At 38.9% G+C, this 22824-nt stretch overlaps 1 long non-coding RNA gene across 1 annotated transcript in view; it reads left to right on the forward strand.

Moving 5' to 3' along the window:
- The first annotated feature begins 228 nt into the window (after positions 1 to 228).
- The window catches only part of LOC139085023 (uncharacterized), a 32200-nt gene continuing 9604 nt past the window's right edge, over positions 229 to 22824 (forward strand). The window contains exons 1-3 of the long non-coding RNA XR_011542992.1: positions 229 to 393; positions 1695 to 1845; positions 15018 to 15120. This is a non-coding gene — a long non-coding RNA (uncharacterized lncRNA). The remainder of the gene's footprint in view (positions 394 to 1694; positions 1846 to 15017; positions 15121 to 22824) is intronic.

Genomic DNA, 22824 nt, shown 5'->3' on the forward strand with positions numbered 1-22824 from the left:
AGAGTGTGCATTTATTTTCAGAGAAGGCATTCTAACTTTATAGGCAGGTAACATCAGATAACAGCATTAAGATTTGCTGGCCCAGTTGTGGCTTTTCTCTGAAGCCAATTTTTAAGGGGTTTGGTCAGCCTCATTCTCAGGCAAAATGATGGCCGCCCGAAGCTCAAGACATGTTCTACCAGCTTTCTGATCTCACTAGAATGAGAGCTTCTTGCCTGATTTTTGCAGCAAAGTCCAGGAGCTGGCTGTCATTGGTCTGCCTGGGATTATGTGCACATTCCTGAACCAGCATGGAAAAATACTGCTTCCAGTTGCCTAAATGTGGGTGACTCCCTTATGTATACCACATGAACCTCAGGGAGGAGAGAAGGCCATTCACCACAGGAAACTGAGGTACTGCTATGGGAATGTTGGATGCTGAACGGGTAAAAACAGTAGATCCCTACTCGAGTCTGCATTTACCTTCTTCATACCCAAAGTCTCCATGCAGTCCTTCATTTTACCAGTAAGCTCATTTGGTAAGCGCGTTAATAGGTAACTGAATGGTTGTCTTAGATTGCTAATTGAAATTTAAAAGATTAAATAAATAAGGTCAATGAGATTTTGTTGTACCAGCAATTTTGTTATATTGTGTAGATAGTGAATTCTGAGAAGTGCCCATATTGTCTAATTTTAACACAAAAACGCAGTACTTTACATATATGCTAACTAACAGAGTTGTCAATATTATAGTAGTTTTATTTTTTTCCCACAGATCCTACTGGCACTTAGTACAATATATGTTTTTTAAAATTTTTCATTTTTATTTAATGTCTGCCACTCCCACTAAGCGATAACCCCCATGAGGTCAGAGACTATGACAGTTTTGCTCATCACTGGATAACCAGAGCCCACCTCTTAGTTCCAATGTACCAGTAGAGACATTGTGTTAGCCAAAGGACTAAACCTGACTCACAGATTGGGTTCTGCAGAAGCAGATGTTGAAAGGGGTTTGAGTGCAAGATACCCATTAGGGATCCACACCTGTGAAAGGAAATGGCAAAGTAGGAGTGGGCAAAAGAAATAAAACTGTAATGCAGGCCTGATGGCCTCGGCCCACTTGGAGAGAGCTCTGGAGCTAGTCTTGTCTGTCAGTGTCCTGGATTGGGCCAAAGTAGTCAAGCCTTTCTACCTACACCTGTCAGTCACGGGATGTGAGCTGATCTGGAAAGGGCATGACCTCAGGCACGGCAGCTCTCTGCTCCTGAGGCCAACCCTGAAGGAGCTGAAAGCTGGAGGCAGCCTGCTGACCCTGTTCTCCACAGCTGGGCAACAAGTCCATTCTTGAAGGAGGAGCGAGGTGGTCCTCGTAGTGTGTCCCACATCTAATACTGTCTTTCCATTGGTTTTCTTTATAGTTCCCCTTTTTTTGTTTTTCTTGCTTGTAAAGATGACAGGTAGTGTTCAACTTCTAGTCAGTGGGTTTATGACTGACTTGTACACTCAAGTGCTGCCTCAAAGAGCCCCCCTTGCTGCAGAGACCCAGGCCTGCTGGCCATGTTACTGTGACAGCCCCAGACTTCCGTCCTGCCTCCCTGTGCGCTGCCGGGAGACTTGCTTTAACACTTGTGCTCCTGTTCCCACTCCCAGCAGCCTCAGGGCTCAAGGTTGAGGATAATTGGGTCATTTAGCTCTAGGATATGTTTCCATTTTAGCCTCAAGAACCTATCCATCAGCTGTGAGTGACCCTTCTGGGAAAATAAGAACTCAGTCCTGACTGAGGAGGAGGCAGAAATTCCTTTCTGGAGAGAAAAAAGCCACTTCACCAGCCATGGCACTTCGTGGCCAGCCAGGAGCAATCCTGAGGTAAACAGCCTTCCCTGGAGGAGTGGGAGACCTAAGCAGGGGAGCATTACTGCTATGAGCATCCTTTGGACTCAGCACAACCAAAATGAGTGTTATAATGTCTAGCTTTGCTGGCTATTAACAACAACAGGGAATACCCCCAGAAAAGCTATCAGAAATAAGGGGGAAAAAACAGCTCTTAAAGAGCCCATGCCCAAATTCACTCATTTTGGAAAGCAAGCTAAAATCACCAAAAAGAAAGGTGCACAGACCTTTGGTGAAAAGAGACTCACCTGATAGGCGCTAGCTGCATCTCAGTGAGAGATGAAACCTCTCCAGGGACTGAGACAATGGCAGCAGCTGTTAATGTGACCTGGTACAGGTGTGCTGACACAGAACCCGGCAGACGCCATTGGAATTCTTCCCCTGGTTTGTTAGCCCAGGGTCTGCCCCCACCCTCACTAGAGTACTGATTTAATCCAGCTCAGCCAGGGCAGGCAGCCTGCCCTATGGACTGACCCTACCCATCAGCAAGCCCTTGGGCAACTTGTGGGCATGCATAGACTGAATGCCTTAATCATCTGCAGCCCAATGAGTGGGTCTGCCTCTGAATGGCAGGCCGTGCATGAGGAACGGATGGAGTATGTGGGGCATTGGTAGAGTATGTGCGGCCTCTGCAGTGAAGTGACTAGGTCCACTTCATGGGGTCAGACCCGCTCACAAGGCAGCACTGTGTTGATGATGTGTGTGGCCCTGTGGGCAGTGGGACTTGTCAGCTGCAGAAGACACGTGATTCTCAAACAGCCACATAGGGCATCAGCCCCACATTCCAAAGCCTAAAACAACAGGGTGCTTCTGTGCTTGTGACCAGCCCTAATCAGCTGCAATCCTGAGAGAGCTGATAACAGCTTTGCAGGCTGGAGGCCTACAGCAAGTGTGAGCCCCTGAGCCTAGCAACCAGCAACACTGGGGGCCAACTCACTTAACAGAAAAACTGCAACAGGAGTGTGATAATAGGCCTTGCAGCCAACTATACTGGGGCTTCCTATGCTGATAAAGTGACTGAAGGGTCCATAGCAGCCACTCACAGCTGAGAATTGCAAACACCCAGCCAGGGGGACAGCCTGGCCTCCCTGGGCATCTGCAGTAAGAGCAACCCTGACCCAACATAAGGACACATGTAGCCCATACAGGGGTCACTCCTTAGAATATTTGGAACTTGTGACAAGAGGGAAGCACACTGCTGGCCTTCATAAGGCATCTCTTACATAAGGCCACCTTTCCAAGATCAGAATATGTAGCTGACCCACCTAATACATAGATATAAGTGCAGAGGAAGAAGCAAAATGAGGAGGCAAAGGAATACATTCCAAGTAAGGGAACAGGACAAAACTCCAGAAAAAGAACTAAATGAAACAGAAATAAGCAACAATAAACTCTGACAAAGTGTTAAAACAAGAAGTCATAGGGATGCTCACTGATGTTGGGAGAAGAATGGATGAACTCAGTGAGAACATCAACAAATAGTTGGAAAATATAAAAAAGAACCAATCAGAAGTGAAGAATACAATACTGGAAATAAAAAATTCGCTAGAGGCATTCAACAGCAAAGTAGATGATATATAAGAATGGATCAGCAAGCTAGACGAAAGACTAGAAGAAATCACCCAAGCTGAACAAATAAAAGAAAAAAGAACTGGAAAGAATGAGGACAGTTTGAGGGACCTCAGGGACAACATCAAGTGCACTAACATTCATATTATAGGTGATCCAGAAGGAGAAGAGAGAGACAAAGGGCCAGAGAATCTATTTGAAGAAGTAATAACTGAAAGCTTTCCTAACCTAAGGAAGGAAACAGACATCCAGGTATTGGAAGCACAGAGAGCACCAAACAAAATAAACCCAAAAAGGCCCACGCAAGACACATTTTAATGAAAATGTCCAAAATTAAATATAAAGACAGAATCCTAAAAGCTGCAAGAGAAAGGCAAGTGACATAAAAAATAAACCACATAAGACTGTCAGCTGACTTCTCAGCAGAAACCTTACAGGCTAGAAGAGAGTGGCATGACTTATTTAGAGTGCTGAAAGGAAAAAACGTACAGCCAAGAATACTCTACCCAGCAGGTTATCATCCAGAATGGAAGGAGAGATCAAGAGTTTCCCAGAGAAGCAAAAATTAAAGGAGTTTATCACCAGGAAACCAGTTTTACAAGAAATGCTAAAGGGACTTATTTAAGTTGGAAAGAGAAGACCACAAATAGGAATAAGAAAATTATCAAAATAAAAAAGGCAATAAAGTCACTGGTAAAGGCAAAAATACTGTAAAGATAGCAGATCAACCACCTATGAAGATAATATGAAGGTCAAAAGAAAAAGTGCTAAAATTACCTATTTCACTGATTAGAGGATAACAGATACATAAAAACACACACAAAACAGGATAGATATGATATAAAAACATAAAAAGTGGAAGGATGGCAGTAAAAGAGTAGTGCTTTTAGAAACAAACTAAAGAGGCCGTCAACTTAATATAGATTGCTATACACAAAGGTCGTTCTATATGAACCTCATGGTAATCACAAGCCGGAAACCTATAATAAACACACAAAAAACTCAAGAGAAAGGAACCCAAACATAATACTAAAGAAAGCCATCAAACCGCAAGGGAAGAGAACTAGAGAAGAAGAAAGTAACAGAGAAAAAGTACTAAAACACCAAGGAAAATGGTGACAAAATGGCAATAAGTACATACTTATATCAATAGCTATGTTAAAAATGTCGACTAAATATTCCAATCAAAAGGCATAGGGTGGCTGAGTGGATAAAAAAACAAGAACCATATATATGCTGAGAACAAGAGACACACTTCAGACCTAAAGATAACTCATAAACTGAAAGTGAAGGGATGGAAAAAGATATTCCATGCAAATGGCAAAGAAAAGAGAGCTAGGGTAGCAATATTTATATCAGACAAAATAGACTTTAAAACAAATACTGTAACAAGAGACAAAGAAGGGGACTACATAACGATAAAGGGAACAAAATAACAAAAGGATATAACACTTGTAAATATCTATGCACCCAACATAGGAACACCTAAATATGTAAAGCAATTATTAACAGACATAAAGGGAGAAATAGACAGTAACATAATAATAGTAGAGGACTTTAACACTCCACTTACACCATTGGATAGACCATCCAAACAGAACATCAATAAGAAAGCATTGGCCTTAAATGACCCATTAGACCAGATGAACACAGTAGATATATACAGAACATGCCATCCAAAACTGCAGAGTACACATTCTTTTCAAATGCTCATGGAACATTTTCTAAGACTGGTTACATATTAGGCCACAAAACAAGTCTCAATAAATTTAAGAAGATTGAAATAACACCAAGGATCTTTTCTGGCCACAAGGGTGTGCAACTAGAAATCAACTACAGGAAGAAAATCAGAAAAGCCACAAATAAGTGGAAATTAAACAAAATGCTACTGAACAACAATTGGGTCAATGAAGAAATTAAAGGAGAAATAAAAAGTTACCTAGAGACAAATGAAAATGAAAATATGACATGCCAAAATTTATGGGATACAGCAAAAGCAGTTCCAAAAGGGAAGTTCATAGCAATATAGGCCTACCTCAACAAACAAGAAAAATCTCAAATAAACAATCTAACTGTTCACCTAAAGGAACTGGAAAAATAAGAACAAAGCCCAAAATCAACGGTAGGAAGGAAATAATAAAAATCAGAGCAGAGGGCTGGCCCCGTGGCACAGCACTTAAGTTCGCACGTTCTGCTTCAGCGGCCCAAGGTGCTCCAGTTCAGATCCCAGATGTGGACCTACACACTGTGTGTGAAGCCATGCTGTGGGAGGCATTCCACATATAAAGTAGAGGAAGGTGGGCACGGATGTTAGCTCAGGGCCAGTATTCCTCAGCAAAAAAGAGGAGGATTGGCGGCAGATGTTAGCTCAGGGCTAATCTTCCTCAAAAGAAAGAAAATCAGAGCAGAAGTAAATGAAGTAAAGACTAAAAGAAATAGAAAAAACAATGGAACCAAGAGTTGATTCTTTGAAAATTAAACAAAATTGACAAAACTTTAGCTAGACTCACCAGGAAAAAAAAAGAGAAAGCTCAAATAAATAAAATCAGAAATAAAAGAGGAGAAATTATAATGGACACCTCACAAATACAAAAGATTATAAGAGAATACTATGAAAAGCTATACACCAACAAATTGGATAATCTAGAGGAAATGGATAAATTCTTAGAATCATACAACCTTTCAAAACTCAATCAAGAAGAAATAGAGAATTTGAATAGACCAATTACCAGTAAGGAGATCAAAACAGTAATCAAAAACCTACCAAAAAATAAAAGTCCAGGCCCAGACAGCTTCTCTGGTGAATTCTACCAAACATTCAGAGAAGACTTAATACCTATCCTTCTCAAACTCTTCCAAAAAATTGAAGAGGAGGGGAGGCTTCCTAACTCCTTCTACAAGGACAACACTACCCTGATACCAAAACCAGACAAGGACAACACAAAAAAAGAAAATTACAGGCCAATATCACTGATGAACATCGATGGAAAAGTCCTCAACAAAATACTAGAAAGTTGAATACAACAATATATTATAATGATCATACATCATGATCAAGTGGGATTTATTCCAAGGGTGCAGGGATGGCTCAACATCCATAAATCAATCAACCTGATACACCAAATTAACAAAATGAATAAAAATCACGTGATCCTCTCACTACATGCAGAGAAAGCATTTGACAAGATACAGCATCCATTTATGATAAAATCTCTGAATAAAATGGGCATAGAAGGAAAGTACTTCACCATAATAAAGGCCATATATGACAAACCCACAGCTCATATCATTCGGAATGGAGAAAAACTGAAAGCTATCCTTCTAAGGACGGGAACCAGACAAGGATGCCCACTTTCACCAGTCTTACAGTATTAGAAGTCTTAGCCAGAGCAATCAGGCAAGAAAAAGAAATAAAGAGATCCAAATTGGAAAGAAAGAAGTGAAACTGTCTCTATTTGCAGATGACATGATTTTATATATAGAAAACCCTAAAGAATCCACCAAAAAGCTTTTAGAAATAATAAATGAATACAGTCAAGTTGCAGGATACAAAATCAACATACAAAAGTCAGTTGTGTTTTTATACACTAACAATGAAGTAGCAGAAAGAGAAATTAAAAATACAATTGCAACAAAATATAAAACTATAATGAAAGTAGAATATTAAATTAAGTAGAATATGATCTCAACTATGAGATAAACAGGTACATATATATCTTACGTACATGTCCAGGTAATTCAATTTTATTTTCTTCTTTGTATTATTCTTTATGTCCCAAATTTTCTACAATTAATATGTAATACTTTTTAATTAGACCAACACAAGTTATTTTTATTTTTTCTTTAAAATCTCATGGCCAATTTTGCTTCAATTCAAAGGTAAAACATCTGTAGAGCTAGTAAACAAGTCTTTTAAATATGTGAATCTAGGAGACATAAGATCCTAAAAGCCTCAGAGTACCCATTTTTGCATTACAATAAATTAATCCTGCCTTTAATTATAGCAAAGCGACTGTTGAAAAAGTCTGAATTATTTCATACATTTTAAATTACATATTAAATCTCTGACTCCATATAGTATATACATATTTTTAACCACTTAGAAGTATGAAGGCACCAAAAAGGTAAAAAGTTCCCATTCCCTTTTCCAAAGTATTTGTGTGGTGTTTGTAAATAAATGGACAGTATTTGTAAATGAATGTAGTTTCATTGCTTTAAGATGTCTAGAACTAGTACACCAGATCAAAATAATTGACACGAATATATCATGAATTCTCCTAAGCCTGTAAAATGACCGTATTTCCTCAACTGAGAATCGAGACACAGGGTCTGACCCAGGATTTTGTATTCCTTCTAGACATGGACACAAAAATGCTGACATTTGTGAGGCATTTTTATGGTGTGGTTGCCAATAAGACGTGATGCAAACTTGAACTTCAGCTGAGAGTTTATCTAAATAGTCACAGTTATGAATTAGCAGAGCCAGAGGCCTTACCGTAGCTCTGCGAGGTGTCCAGGAGGGTCCCCTGGCAAACACACCTCACGAAGGACTCAGGAAATAGCATCCTCTCCTGACAGCATCTGTTCTTGTAAATCCACATCAATTTGTAAGCGTACCTTTTTAATCAACAAAATTGCAAAATACTGCAGTTGTTTTCCATGAATGGAAATTATGGTTAATTCCTTTAGAAATGCTTAGCTCCAGACCAAACACAAAGGGCAGATAAGTTCTTTGATGGCAAGGGTCCCCATCCAATAGTGCTTGCAGTATTTCCTAGTGCCCTGTTTCAAACCTACTAGAATATTCTTCAGTTTCATTTGGATGACCCTCTTTCTCCAACAGCAAAGCAGACTGAGCTCGGCAAGGACAGAGGCTGTAGCTTTCTCATTTTTTTGTGACACTAGGGCCAAAAATAGTGACTGGTATGATACAGATGCTCAGTATATGTTTGAAGAAGGCAAGAGAGTTTGGGTTTGATCGTGAAGCCCCTCACAAATGTTGAGCAGACCAACCGATGGGGTTAGTGTGGGAAGATTTCTACATGCATTTCTGTAACATCGTAGAGAGGCAGCGGCCCGAGTTCGTCTTTGTAGTATATCTTAGGAGTGCCATTTTTAATTTAAAATGTTCTGTGGCTTTCTTGCTTTGAGGGAGAACACAGTTGGAATTCAGGAGCACAATAAGAGAATTAATAACTTTTCCTTGAAAATACATGCAATTTTGGAGCTGTCAATTTCAGCTATGTCTCTTTAAATACTTTTTCTTCCAGAATCCAACTGGGTAGATGAGATTTTTTTTTTTAATTCCATTATAGAAGTAATAGCCCTGTTTTGGTGTTTTGTAAGCAGATAATATTCTGCTAGTGACTGTCTTTGCAGTAATGCATTGCTCTGAATTCTGAATTCTATTATTTTACATCTACAGCAGCTTAAAGTGTATTTTTTATAAACAGCAAACTTCACCTCATAAAAATTCATTACATAAGGGCATAAACAAGTGCTTTTCCTTCTAGTCATTGGCAGTAAGTGATTCATCAGTTTTCCACAGAAAACCAATTTCATTGCAGATGTTCTGTAATTTCCAATCTCCCTGAATTGTGGAACCATATCACACAATCCCAATGCCAGGAAGGTAAGGATTTTTTTTAAGGTCTTTGCTTAGTCTCTTTAATAGAATTGAATATCCTTTGCTGTCTCAACAGTTTTGTTTTAAAAAATTAAGTAATCGGTCTCCTATTCTTCCCTGCATATGTTGATTCCACACATGGATGGATAACTGGTAGAAAATTCAAAACCCACTGGTTACTTGATGTCTGAAAACAATAACATTGGCTCCTTTTCTTGAAATCAAATTAGAAATATTAAGAGAAGCAAAATTTTTCGACATCTAAATCTTTTTTCCTCAATAATGTTTGCTTTCATGCTTTTCGACCCCACACTGATGGAGGAGTGTAGGGGCCTGTGGAAAACTGAGCAAATGTTCACCTTTCTACCAGCAATAGAACTCCTGAGAGTGATCTTTGGGAAAATTACCTCCACCAATGTTTGAGTTTAGTTTTGTCTAGTGTTTCAAAGTTGACAAATGGAAAACGGGCATTCAAGTATAAAATGTGGAGTTAAGAGGGAAGAAATGCCTGCAGATTCAGTGATGGTTGAAGGCCAGATAGGATAAATGAAAATTTCTCAGAAATGCTTACAAGGAAAAGGTTAAATGTCTCCTAAAAGCCTTAGGAAATTAAAGCCCAGTCTTTTAAAAAACACCTCAATCTGTGGATTGAGATGTTGAATCAAAAGCATGATAATTAAATTTACTAATAATACAAAGTTATGAGGTATTGCAAGGGTGAAGTGACAGATTTTCAAGATAACCAATTAGATTCTGAAGCTGGTCCTTATTTACCCCTCTGCCCTCCACTGCAGCTCTGGTTACCCACATATTTCCTTTAATGAGTTACATAAGGAAGGCCCATGGACTTGTCTCAGCAGGACCATTCCTATGCAGAGGCCTCCAAGTGTTTTGCGAAGTATGAATATCTGCCCATGCGTCTGCTGTGGTGCCTGGAATTCCATCATTGATGGATGATGTCTAAGGGCATGTCCAAGGATATGTCTCTAGGGGCAGGGCATTATCTCTAATATGCTAAATCACATGGAATGTGCTGCACCTCTAGTGGCTTTCTTGCTGGCCCCATGCAGAGACTAGCGGTGGCCAGAGAGAGGGGAAAGTTGGCCCCTAGATATACATCCATTAACTGTGGAGCCACCAATCCAAACCTACTCTATCTCCTCATTCCCTGCACCCCCGTTATTGTATGTTGTCTCTTTTTACTTACTGTCCTTCAAGTACGTTTAAACCGGCTTCTTTATACAAAGTGAAATTTGAAGTCACAGGAATGATTAAACATAGCCTCCCTCTCTGTTCAATTCAGACAGATGATTATTGAACACTTTCTTCAGGATATTGAACACTAAGAATCCAAAGATACATTAGACGCCAGAGTCTACCAAAGTAGAAGATGATGAAAGTAAATAGACAAAGGGCTTGGAGAGTATAGAGAAACAAGTGATTTATTCCATCAGGGACCTATAGAAGTCTTCCCAGGAAAGGTGACATTTGGGTTCAGTTTTGATAGGTGTATAAGACATCTTCAGGTGAAACAAGAGAAGGACATTGAAACGAGAGAAAAAAAAAATACTCTTGAGATTTAACACATGAGCCCTTAACACCCAAGTTCAGATGAGTAGTCATTCAATAGATCGTCATCAAGGACCTAGAAGGTGCCAGACACTGTGCTAGGTGAGGACCGAGGATGAAAAGACAGATGAAAACAGGACATGTTTTCTGCCCAGAAGGAGCTCACAGTTTTCCTGAAAGCTAGTTGTCACTGTAGAAAATAGCGTCCAGTCAGTGCAAGAGTTTGTACATGAGCAGGGTGAGGACAAGTTCATAACACAAGGCATCATTTAGAGAAGAATGCGCAGGTGGGTAATCTCAAGTGGGACTCACGTTTTCCAGGGCCAGCAGGGAGGGTTAAGGATGCCTCGGAAGACACAGGGCAGCAAAACGAGAGGAGCTTGGTGGAAGGAGACAGATCGAGTAACGAACAAAATTTGGGTGAAACAACCCAGAAGTTCTTAGCTCTACTCAGTGGTCAGTACTCTTCTAGAATTTTTTTATTCATTGAGAAAAATGTTACATAGGCCACACCTCACAAAAGAGGCAACTAAGTAATTTACCCAAGGTCACAGTACAAGTGAGACGTGACCTAAGATCTTTCCGACTCAAAATCCACCCTCTTTGTACAATACCAAACTACCTTTCAATTTTAATTCACAATTTCTTTCAGAGCTCATTGTTCAGCTAGGTTGTCCACACCCTCTGCATTACATTAATCTCACCAAAAATCAGAACTATATCAGAAAAAAAGGGTTACTCAGATGGAACTACCCTTTAGAGTATTGGCCATAATACAGCAGATGTGGGTTAGAATATCCCACTTGGGTAGCTAAAACTATAATTGAGAAATAGGGAAGATGCAATGTATTCTTGAGACACTTGGTTACTTGAGATGAAAAGTCTATGTCAAGGATTTCTTTTGACCCAAGAAATGGAGATGATGATTCAGGAAGAGAGGGAGGATATTACTGTTTTCTCAGAACTCAGCATCGTGTCTGGCCCATGGTGGTACTCAACAATTATTAATTGAATGGATGTCAAGGGAAAGGTAAAACATCAAAGATGCTCATTTGAACCTACGTATTATCAAGGTTATTCTCTGGTGGTGCTGTTTTTAATAATCATACCAAATATTGTTGGGAGTATAGAGATATCAGCATCTTCTTATATTACTGTAGATGTATAAATTGTTTGGATAATAGATTGGTTATATTTATCTAAAACTTTAAAATATGCCTCCGTTTTCACAAGAAATTATAATTCTATAATTTAATACTACTGATATATGCAGAGATGTTCATCCCTATTTACTGTGGTAAAAATTAGCAACAACCAAAAATCTCCAACAGGAAATAGGTTAAATAAATCATACTGTAAAAGAATATTTAATAACATGATAAGATTTTCATTAAATATTCTAAAATAAAAATTGAAAATATTATAAACAGAATGTGCAATATTATTATATTTTCCTAAAAACAGAGAATTTGTGTGTCTATATTTACATGTGTCCACAACAAAGGACCAGAGGAATTTGTAGCAAAATGTTCATAACAGCCATCTCTGGGAAATTTGAGTAGTTTTTATTTCTTCTATGTGATTTTCTGCATTTTTGCAAATTTTCTACACTAAATATATATTTCTTTCATAAAAAAAACCTCAAGCAACAAAATCAGAAAATTATTTTCAAATTATATGAAAGATAAAGGGTTATTGTCCTTAATCCCCACCCTTCTCCCAAAAAAGAATGAGTAAAAAGACATGAGAAGACGGTTCTCAGAGAAGCAAATAATAATGGCTAATAAACTTATAAAACTATGTTCGACTTGGCCATCAATCAAAGAACTGCTAATTAGAATAACACGGCACTATATGAATGTGAATATTCATTATTGGTGAGGGTCCAGTAACAATATATTTGAGGAAAGCAGCTTGCCAGTATGAGTGAAGAACCTTGAATAACTCATAGCTTTTGACCCAAGAATTCCGCTTCTTGGAATCTATCACAGGAAGCAGTCCGAAATGGGGGACAATGATTGATGTGCAAGTATGTACATCACAAGGTTGTGTGTACTCCTAGGATTCATGAATATATATATTCGAGGAATCACTGGAATAAACCTTAGGGAAGTGTATGTTGACTCGCTTGAGATGTTTTGACTGGGGCCTAAAGAGACGGGGAGAATTTATGCCCTGGGGCCAAGACAGAGATGATGGAGAAAATGGCATAGTGTCTTGCTATATGTCCTGCTCACCTCGTGGAATAAGTATGACCCTGTGCGTTAGTCAAGATTCTCCAGAGAAATAGAACCAATAGGATTTGTATGTGTATACAGACAGAAAGAGATTTATTATAAAATGGAATTGGCTTGCATGATTGTAGAGGCTGGAAAATCCAAAACCTGCAGAGTAAGCCAGGAGGCTAGAGACCCAGGAGAGCCAATGCTGCAGTTCCAGTCTGAAGGCCAGAAAGCTGGAGAATTCTCTGTTGCTCCTGGGAGGCTGCTCTTTTTGCTCTATTCAGGCCTTCAACTGATCAGATGAGACCCACCCACATTAGGGAGAGCAGTCTGCTTTCCTCGAAGTCCACCAAGTTAAATGTTAATCTCAGCCAAAACACCCTCACAGAAACACAGGATAACGTTTGACCAAATATCTGGGTACCCTGTGGTACCAGCCAAGTGGACACATAAAATTAACCAACTCATTCTGTCTCTGATGGAGGGACTGCCCGTGGAAGACAAAGGAAATGTTCTAATGAAGATTGCTTTAGACACAGGCGGAAGCAATGTTACTCTGGGGCCCGAGGGACAAAATTTGACCAGAGTGGAGAAAGAGGCTTTCTGGAAAACATAGCAATGATCTGATGTGATGAATAACTAATGAGTCAGCACCGTTTGGATACCTCAAGCGTTTGCTCCTCTAGGAACTGGCAAACAAGGCCCCATCTTCAAGTGGAAATTTGTTACACAGTAATAGATAACGAATACAGTAATACCTTACAATACTGAATCTGCTTTTAGCCTATACTCATGCCAAATGTCAATAAACTATGAAAGATTGCCACGTTAGGCAGAGTAAATATTATTTTGATTTTTCCTCTTCATGTTGACATAAAGTACTTTTAATTAAGTAACAATGATAGCATCCTAAATTTCAGTAATAGTTGGTGTACCATAAAAATGCACATTTCTAATCACTCAATAAAGCTACTTGAATTGAGATATTGTTTTAGTTTGTTAGTTAATTAGCTTGTTGGATCAAGCCGACGACAATGATTGATGGGAAAAAAGGGATTGGGTGGTTGTTGCTGCCACCGCTGCTGTTTACATCTTAAATGCCTGTCGCACGGAAGGCATTCTATGAATGAATATTGATGAATGGATTTCCCATAAATGAAATGCAAATCTATTTTTTCAAATGATGAGGTGTTTGTGTTTCACTGAGTTCATGGGTTTACTATGCCACTGATCTTTTGAATGTCTATTTTCCTCTATTTCTTATCATTTGGATTACACTGCTGTCATTAGGAATAGGTTTTGGTATACATAATTGCTACACCCATTGTTCTACTTTGTTAAAAACATTGACTCCTAGACACAGATCTGTTGAGCCTGTTTCCGGTCTCCAATGAGGACCATGAGTTGGAAGGTAGAGCGTGTTCCGAGATGTGCAGCAACCTTCTGAACCAGGAAACCAGATTTCTATCTTCCTGCCCTCCTATTTATCCTTTCAAGGGAGAGAAGCAACATTAGCTGTGTAACTAACCTGCTGGCTCAGGTTCCTCTTTGTCCTTCTTAGTGAGCTGTTTTCTTTTTTGCATTTTATTTCTACATTCTGAAGTATTTATTTCTACATGCTGAAGTATTTGAAAAAACTTTGATTTTTATCAACTTACATTTTTTTCCCAAAAAAGGTTATTTTCTTTAAAATAGTTGGCCAATTAATTTAATATTAAATGAAAACAAGATCTTTGATATTTATTGTTCTTACTTTCTTATTTCAGTGAAATATAGATACTTCATACCTGGACCTTTGTTTACAAAGTCAGGTCATACTGAAGACCCTCCTTTTGAAATAAAATTGATGTCCTAGATATAAAGTGTATCAAATCAAAGCAATTGAATTCAGAAGCACAAAACAAACACTAGCCAGCCAATTATGTACATTAGAAAATCTGGGGAATGCAGACATAGAATCTAGCCAAAGACAAGTCAGGATTTCATCTACAACCACTACTACTAGAATAATTAATTCAAGTAGGACTTTTAGCCCAAAGTTGATCTAGTACCTACAGTAAAATGATAGTCAACTATAGCAAACATTATACAGCTATGCAAATATTAAATCTTAAGGATTTGGGGGGGTCTTCTATTTTTTTCCCCAAATCTTTGTATTTCAGGAAACATTCCTCTTACAGGAACCAAACCAAGTTCAGCCTCTTCAACTCCAGCCATGATCAGCTCTGCTGTGGTCAGAGATTTACTAGCCACAGCACTCATTTGGTAAGTGACCATCAAATTACAGGCTTGAAAGAATTTTTTGAAGAATTCCTTTACAAAATCTTTATCAATTAGGTATGCAGACTCCATTTTACCACTTCCAATGACTGAATTTATTGTCTCCTGAGAAAGTCAGTCATACTTTTGAGCAGTTTTATTTACTTAAAACGTTTACCTGCCGTTTCAAAATAGTTGTCTGTTGGTCATAATTCTGCCCTGTAAAGCCACAGGAAAAGTCTAATCTTCCTTCCCCCAGAGAATCCTTTATCCACTTAAAGTACAAACGAAACATGGCTGTCTTAGGTTTTTCTCGTCTGGTCAAATGCCTATGGGGCTGTGTATACTCTCCCTCCAGGACCAACAGCCACACTGCAAATGGAAGCTGGGTCAAAGGAGTGGATGGGAGCCGGAATGCAGGCCACTCTCCACAGGCTACAGTAGCCACCCATAGGAGGGAGATGTCTTATATAATTTTTACGAAGTCATCTCATCAGGTCCACTTACCAACCTTTCCACCCATAGGACGTAGTTTATCTGGAGAAGTCGCCTTCTTCTTATTCAGACACAGACGTTATGTAGGTTAGAGGGATCTGTGCTCCTTACATGACATGACGTCAAATCTCCCCTCTGTGGCCCCTTCCTAAATTTTTCTGTAGCTATCACTGTGCCTACATCACTAGCTTCTCAAAGATGGATTTTTCTGAATCTACTTTTTCTTCTTAAAAGTTACATATGGATATGCAATGAATTATATTTTAACACCATCTTTATTATTCCACAATTTAGTTCTTCAATACCTCTTGTCTAATTACTGCAAAATTGAACTCTTTGACCTGGTTTTCAAAGACTATCATAAATTGGGTCTGACTTGAAAATTTAATGCATTAGGTTCAAAACTGAACTGATTATCGTTATCTCCAAACCCACTTCTTTACCACATTTTGTAAATCGCGTTACCATCTATCCAGTCGCCATGAAGGAAACTTGGGATCACATCTTCATTTCTGCTTCTCCTTCGCTCTCCCACTGAGGTCGTCCCCTGGGCCTGGTAGTTCTACATCTGCACTGTCTTGCATGTCCTTTCTACTCACTACTCTCCATTTCCACTTTCCTGTCTGAGTTTCGATTGTCATCTCTGACTTCTTTGTCTCCAGTCCAGCCATCCAATCCATCTTTTACAATGAGGTTTGCTATCTAAATTTCAAGATAACTGGGCCTCTGCAATGCTTTAAAGCCTCTTTGATGGTTTTCCTTGTATGTAAAAGGGAAAATATCTAATTCATATGGCATGGCATTCAAGAGTCTTTTGATTCTGTCCTGTTTGCTCTCCACAATGGGAACACCATCGACTCCCATAGATGTATACTTCAGAGGATTCCCGCTCATTTAGAACTCCGGTGCTTCCTACTTCTTCCCGAATGTGAGCCCCCATCATGGCTATGATAACCTAATTATCTTTGTTTCTAGTTCATGCCAGTTATCAGTGGCCTTAAACAATAATCATGCTTCATAATCAAGATAGGAACTACTAGTAGGGATTAATTTATTAAACTAGAAAAAGTCCCCTAGGAATGGCACTTTAAATTTTACCATGATTTCTGTCTGTTTTTCTGTCTTTAAATGGCTGACATAAGTGTACCAATTCTGTTCTTAGTAGACCCTGCCTTGTTGTAAATGACAACATCATGGTTGAGTATTAATTATTTGTACCTTTGCTTGTTACCTAGCACTTTGTGATTTCTATATACTTTCTTACTGCAAGAACATTTCTCCTCCTGTTCTGCAAATCCACAGAATATAGAATCCACATAAAAGCATGACCACTTGCTTTTAACTATGTTGGCGAAACATTTACCAATCATTTTTCCTCCCAACTAAGTAACATCAGAAGATTTTAACCTGTAAAGAAGTTAGATTGGAATCTGTTTTAACTTTACTCCTAATATGTTATGTTAAAATATTAAGATACTGTAATGAAAAAATTTTAAAAATAAAAGTTCTTATCAACAGAAAGCTTAACTGGCTCCTTGTCATCCCAACCTTCTTGATAGTTCAAGTAGAGACAAAGCAGACAAAAAAAAAAAAAACTCCTTAGAATTTAAAATAATTTAAACCCACAGATAGAAGGGGGACTGAGTCAGATATAAACCTGGGATACAGGAGGGTATCCAGATTTCCTAGTTTTTCAGGAGTGATATAGATCTGATGTCTCTAAGCCCAATGCCCTCTTGCTTGACCAATATATTACTTAAAAATAAATAAAGAATCAAAACCAACCAAAAGGGAGGGAGGATGCTACGCTGACATCATTCTTCTCTTTGAGAGCAGTTTCAAAGTTTCGTGAAATAGTTTCATGGTTGGGGGTGCTATGAGCACAGGAGGAAAGGTTTTGCTACACAGTGACACATGTCTAGACAGTGAACAGACTTTCTTAGAGCTTAACTATTTGAGTTCGTTACAAAGTCCACACCTAAATGGCTTTGCAGTTTTCCTGGAGGATTCAAGCCTCAAGAAGGAAGAGCAGCTGGGCAGGTGATAGGTCCTGGGGATGTGCCCCAGCCAGACTGCTCCAGGAAGTCGTGGATAGGAAGTGAGAGGTTGGGAACTCTAGACTGAAGAAGACAGTGTGTGAAAATGAAACCCAGTAAGGCAGTCTGAGCCATCACAGATCAAGAAGGAAAAAAAACCACAATCATTTCAAAATTGGTATCTCATTTCCTTTGTCCTTTCTATGGAGTGTGTCATTAATATTTATGATGTTTTAATAATATTTGCCTCATTTTGAAAAAGACAAGTCTCTAGAGTTGGTTTCCGTTGTTACCAATCGATGAGAAGACTGGGGTAGCATTTTAGTTCCCAAAGAAGACAATGGAACCACCTAATTGTGATTAGTCTGAACCGTAGCCTCAAAGTCTCTAAGAATGGGATCCAATCCATCTGTTTTAATGGCTGGCATTCCATTACCTTATCTGAACTCTAGCATTCTTCAAACTACAGATCAGGACCCATTAGGGGTCATTAAAACAGTTTAATAGGTTGAGATTAGAATTTTTGAAAACTAAAATAAAATAGAATTAAGCAGAACAGAAAACAAATTTCCTCACACATGGAAAGGGTAATGTATTAGTCTGGATAAGCTAACCTATACTTGTTATCTAAGTGCCTTTAACACAATAAAACATTTCCTTTGCATTCATGCAAAGCCAGTTCAGGTTAGGTAAGCCGCCTCTGTCTTACGATTCAGAATGTGTAACGGGTGGTCTCCAAGTCAGGGTCCCTCCCGCGGCAGTGAGGAGAGAGTGTCAGGGCCACACAAGATATATTTAAGGGTCAGGCTTGGAAGTGGCTTGTGTCACATCTGCCCACATCCCATGGGCCAGCCTTTGGTCATGTGGCCCCAGTCTAACTTTAAGAAAGGTTATACAACACCGTCCTCTTGTGCACAAAGGAGAGAAAGTGGAAATGAAATTTCTAATACAGCACGCCATTTACAGCCACTCTTTATTGAGTTCAACATTTATGAGCTTCTGTAGGATGTCATTTAGATATTTTAACAAACACCTCACCTTTCCTGGAATAGTAAACATCAAATTTTATTTTCTTTTTCTGAAAAGAAGGTACTTTCTGTCATTATTGGACCAAAAACAGAGGTTCATCTTTATGTATTTTGATTTTCCTATCAAGTTAATTACATGGACGTGTATTGAGCATCCAGTAGTGTATCAGGCCCCAAAGATGAATGTGACAGTAGTTCTTCCCATTTCTGTATGGTCTGTTTCCATATCAGCATCATTTCTTCAGCCATGTGCTCCTCTTGAGCTCCATCACAAGGCCTCAGATAGCCACACTTAGAGATTGTCTTTTGCCCTAAAAATAATTGGAAATATGCAAAATTTCCTAGTCTGAGGAAAAAGTTACCTTATTATAAAGAATTTCAATTCTGGTGAAGAATTACTGGTGGGCTAGACTCCTTGCTTGAGCTTCTGATTCCTTTTGCCTAGCCACTCTCTATGGCTTCTGTGTCCATGTCCCTTAGTCTTTATAGTATTGGTGCCTGCCACTGACTAGAAGCTGCTATGGACTGGATTGTGTCCTCTCCCCCCATTTCATATGTTAAAGCCCTAACCCCCATTGTGACTATATTTGGAGACAGGGATTTTAGGAGTAATGAAGGTTAAATGAGGTCATAAGGTTAGGGTCCTGATTCATAGGACTGGTGGCCTTATAAGAAGAGAAGAGACACCAAAGAGTTCTCTCTCTCAGCACACACACACACACACACACACACACACGGAGGAAAGACCATGCGAGCACCCAGGGAGAAGGCAGCAGTCTGCAAGCCAGGAAGAGGGCTCTCACCAGAACCTGACCATGCTGGCACCCTGATCTCTGACTCTCAGCCTCCAGAACTATAAGAAAATAGATTTCTGTCATTTAAGCCACCCAGTCTATGGTATTTTGTTATGGCAGCCCTAGTTGACTAAGACAGGTGCCTACCTTGGATCACCAATTATGGTATGTAAAGTGTCAAGGGCAGGTTCCCCTCACTTTCCAAGCTGAGTTCATTGCTTCCGTCTTTCTGTCATTAGAGGACCTTGCATACACACTGCGTGCATCACACTCTATCTTCCTTACTTGTGTACACATTCTCTCATCTACAAAAATGTAAGTTCCTGCAAGGGAGAGATCAGTGCAAAGATAAGGCCTAATGGTGGGTACACCTGAAATAAGAGGCAAGCATTATTATCTCCATTTTGCAAATGAGAAAGCAGGCTCTGATATGACTCTGAGGTCATGCTGTGAGTAATCAGTGGAATTAAGATTTGAACCAATGTATGTCGATCTCCAAGGCGCATTTTCTTTTAATATTAGGTTGTAAACTTTCTCTCTTCCCTTTCCCCCATCTTGCCAATCTTTTGGACTTGGTTCCAGAACACTAGCTCAGCTTCACCACTGAAGTACTTACTTCTCTGCTTTTTTACCATCTCTGCCCCTTCAATCCCGTCAGCTTTCTTTGTCCCAGGTCTTTAACTCATTGTCAACTACATTATTGGAGCTGACACCTTGGTTAAACAATGCAATACTGTAACATTGAATGCCTCTGTTTTTAAGTATTTAACAATAATTTCCTTAGTGTGCTAGTTATTATAACATAGCTAATGAATCAATTTAATTACATATAAACAAATTTTTTCTGTTTTCTTTTAGAAACTATAATCTGATTCTTTTCTTCATCATATTTATTGCTACAAAGTAATAAGCTAAGTCTTTTGTTAAATTGCTTAAATCCATTGGGTTTCTGTTATCAGGTACAGATATGTTTGCTGTCACAAGACTTTAATTACTTTTCCCACTCATAGTAGTCACTCACAAGTAATATATGATATGAATTTCTTAAAGTATTGCAAAACAAAGAAGAGCGAAACATCAGGCTCCTTAAAAGCCTGATCATCATATTTTGATGATTCAGACAATGAACAGCAATGTAATAGATTAATAAACTTAAGAGTGATTCATATTCATTCCCTGACGTAATTGGCTTCACTAAGGAAAGCATGATGTCATTATAAGGCTGAAAGAAGCCTTTGTAACTGAAGGCTTAAATATGCCACTTCAAACAAGTGCTTTATCTAAATTTGATTGACTGTCCTCAAAACATATGGCCTTAAAATATTCATGAGTCACTTTTGGTCTAATGCAACCCACAGCAAGCCATATTAGCTGTAAAAAGTACATTAAAAATAATTCTAGTAATAACCCATAGTATTATTTTCAAGAGAAGTCTTTTCCTGATCACTGATAATGTTGTTTGTCTTACTCTTTGAGTTAGTATCTTTATTTATTAAAAGATCTCTAAATTTTAGCTCAAAGATCTTCTCACCACAGTGTTCCAAATAAGTTAATAGCCTGTTGTAAGAACCATGGGAACTAGACAGTATAAATTGAAGCCACCATTCCAATTAATCTTTGCTCAAATCTAGCTTTTAGTTTTTTTCCAGATGCTGGGATTAGGGGTTTCATGGAGAAAAAAGTCAAAATCCCAAAATTGCCCAACTGCCCTGCTAAACGTACTCACTGTATTTGGATATGCCAAAAGAGTCCCATGGTTTCAGATCAGCTCCTAATGCAGTATAATATTAAATGGATGACAGCCTAGATCCATTGATTCTGGTGTTTTAAAAAAAAGTTAAAAGAATGAATATAAAGGGACTGGCATTGTTATTGACTTCTATTTATTTTTATAAGGGTTGTTAGTCCTAGGCCAGTTGCCCCAAAATTGCTCAGCAAGGTCTTAGGTGGCTTTCTGCTCAACCTGTGTGTTCCCATGGAATGCAATCTAATTGCAAATATTGGCTACCCATGAATTATGTAAACCTCACTCCATGGAAGGCCACATGTAAGCTTCCTCCGCTAGGAATGCATTCACTCCAATTATCTGTTAGTCTAGGTTATTCACACTGCTACCCTCATCCAGTCATTCAAACACATCTTTTGCGTGTCTACCAGATGGCTGCTATGTCCGGCATGGGAGAAACAGGTGAGAAAACATAGTTCCCACCCTCAATAGGCACACAGGATGGCGAACAGTTATTCAATGTGTCAGGAATTATTGTGTTTTAATCCTTACAACAACTGCCTGGTAGGGTAGGTGTCACCATCCGCATTTACAGATGGGGACAACAGCAAAAATAAAGCTGAGCCTCAGAAGGTTAGGTATCAGGTGCAAGGTCTCAGAGTTAATATGTTGTAGAACTTCATTCACACCAAAGATAGATCTATCCGGTCCCCAAACCTATGGTCCTTTTCTTATGTTCTGCTTTCCTTTATCAGTTTAAATGTACAAAAATTTGCTGAATTTATTTTGTTTGTAAGTCTTCCTGAAACCATCCTTATTCATTATTCTTAAAAATTGGCATTTTACTATCTAGTATGCTGAATCTTTAATACATTTGATTCTTTAGCAGGAATAATACTATTTAAAAATATTTTAGGCACTAACATACCATACAGAGTCTTGTGCCATAAATATGTTTTTACTTCCCCCACATGCAGAGAGAATAGGTCCACAGAGACCACTCCAGAATGAGCCCCATTCTTCAGACCAGTCATGGGGATGAAACAGCTGGGATTAGAAAGAGAGCGTGGTCATGAAGAAGCGTGGCCTGAAGAAGAGCCAAAAAAGACTCTTAGTCATTCTAGAATTTGAGGAGTGATTTTTAACACGCCAGGAAGAAGTGAGTCAATAAGGAAGAATGTAAATCAAAAGGGTACAAGGAAAAGGAAAAACACAGTCACTATTATGTAAATTGGAGGAACTGCTTTTGCCAAGAGGAAATTCTGGGAAAGCTCTCTCCTGCACATCAGCAAATTGCAGGCAAGTTCCCATTTGTTTTCATCCCTCTGTCAGGAGCAATTTTCCCAGACCAGTGGGGCATGGAGGACCAGAATGGGTTGGAACTCATCTTTGCTATGAAATTACTAAAGGGGCAAAGAGGCAGGGATTTTTCTTTCTTTCTTTTTCTTGAGCAATTTTCAAGACTGCCGAAAGAGTTGGAGTATACTCTGGGATAAGACTAACTCTTTTCTACACCATTTCTAAATTAAATAGTAGACTGGAAGCCAAGACGTCAATTGTTTTTGATTTTGTCAATCTCCTATGACAATGGAAATTAGTTGCATTTTATTTTCAAAAATGTTTTTCTTTAA

This window comes from Equus przewalskii, chromosome 8 (genome assembly GCF_037783145.1).
Source record: "Equus przewalskii isolate Varuska chromosome 8, EquPr2, whole genome shotgun sequence".
In the NCBI taxonomy this organism is placed as follows: Eukaryota; Metazoa; Chordata; class Mammalia; order Perissodactyla; family Equidae; genus Equus; species Equus przewalskii.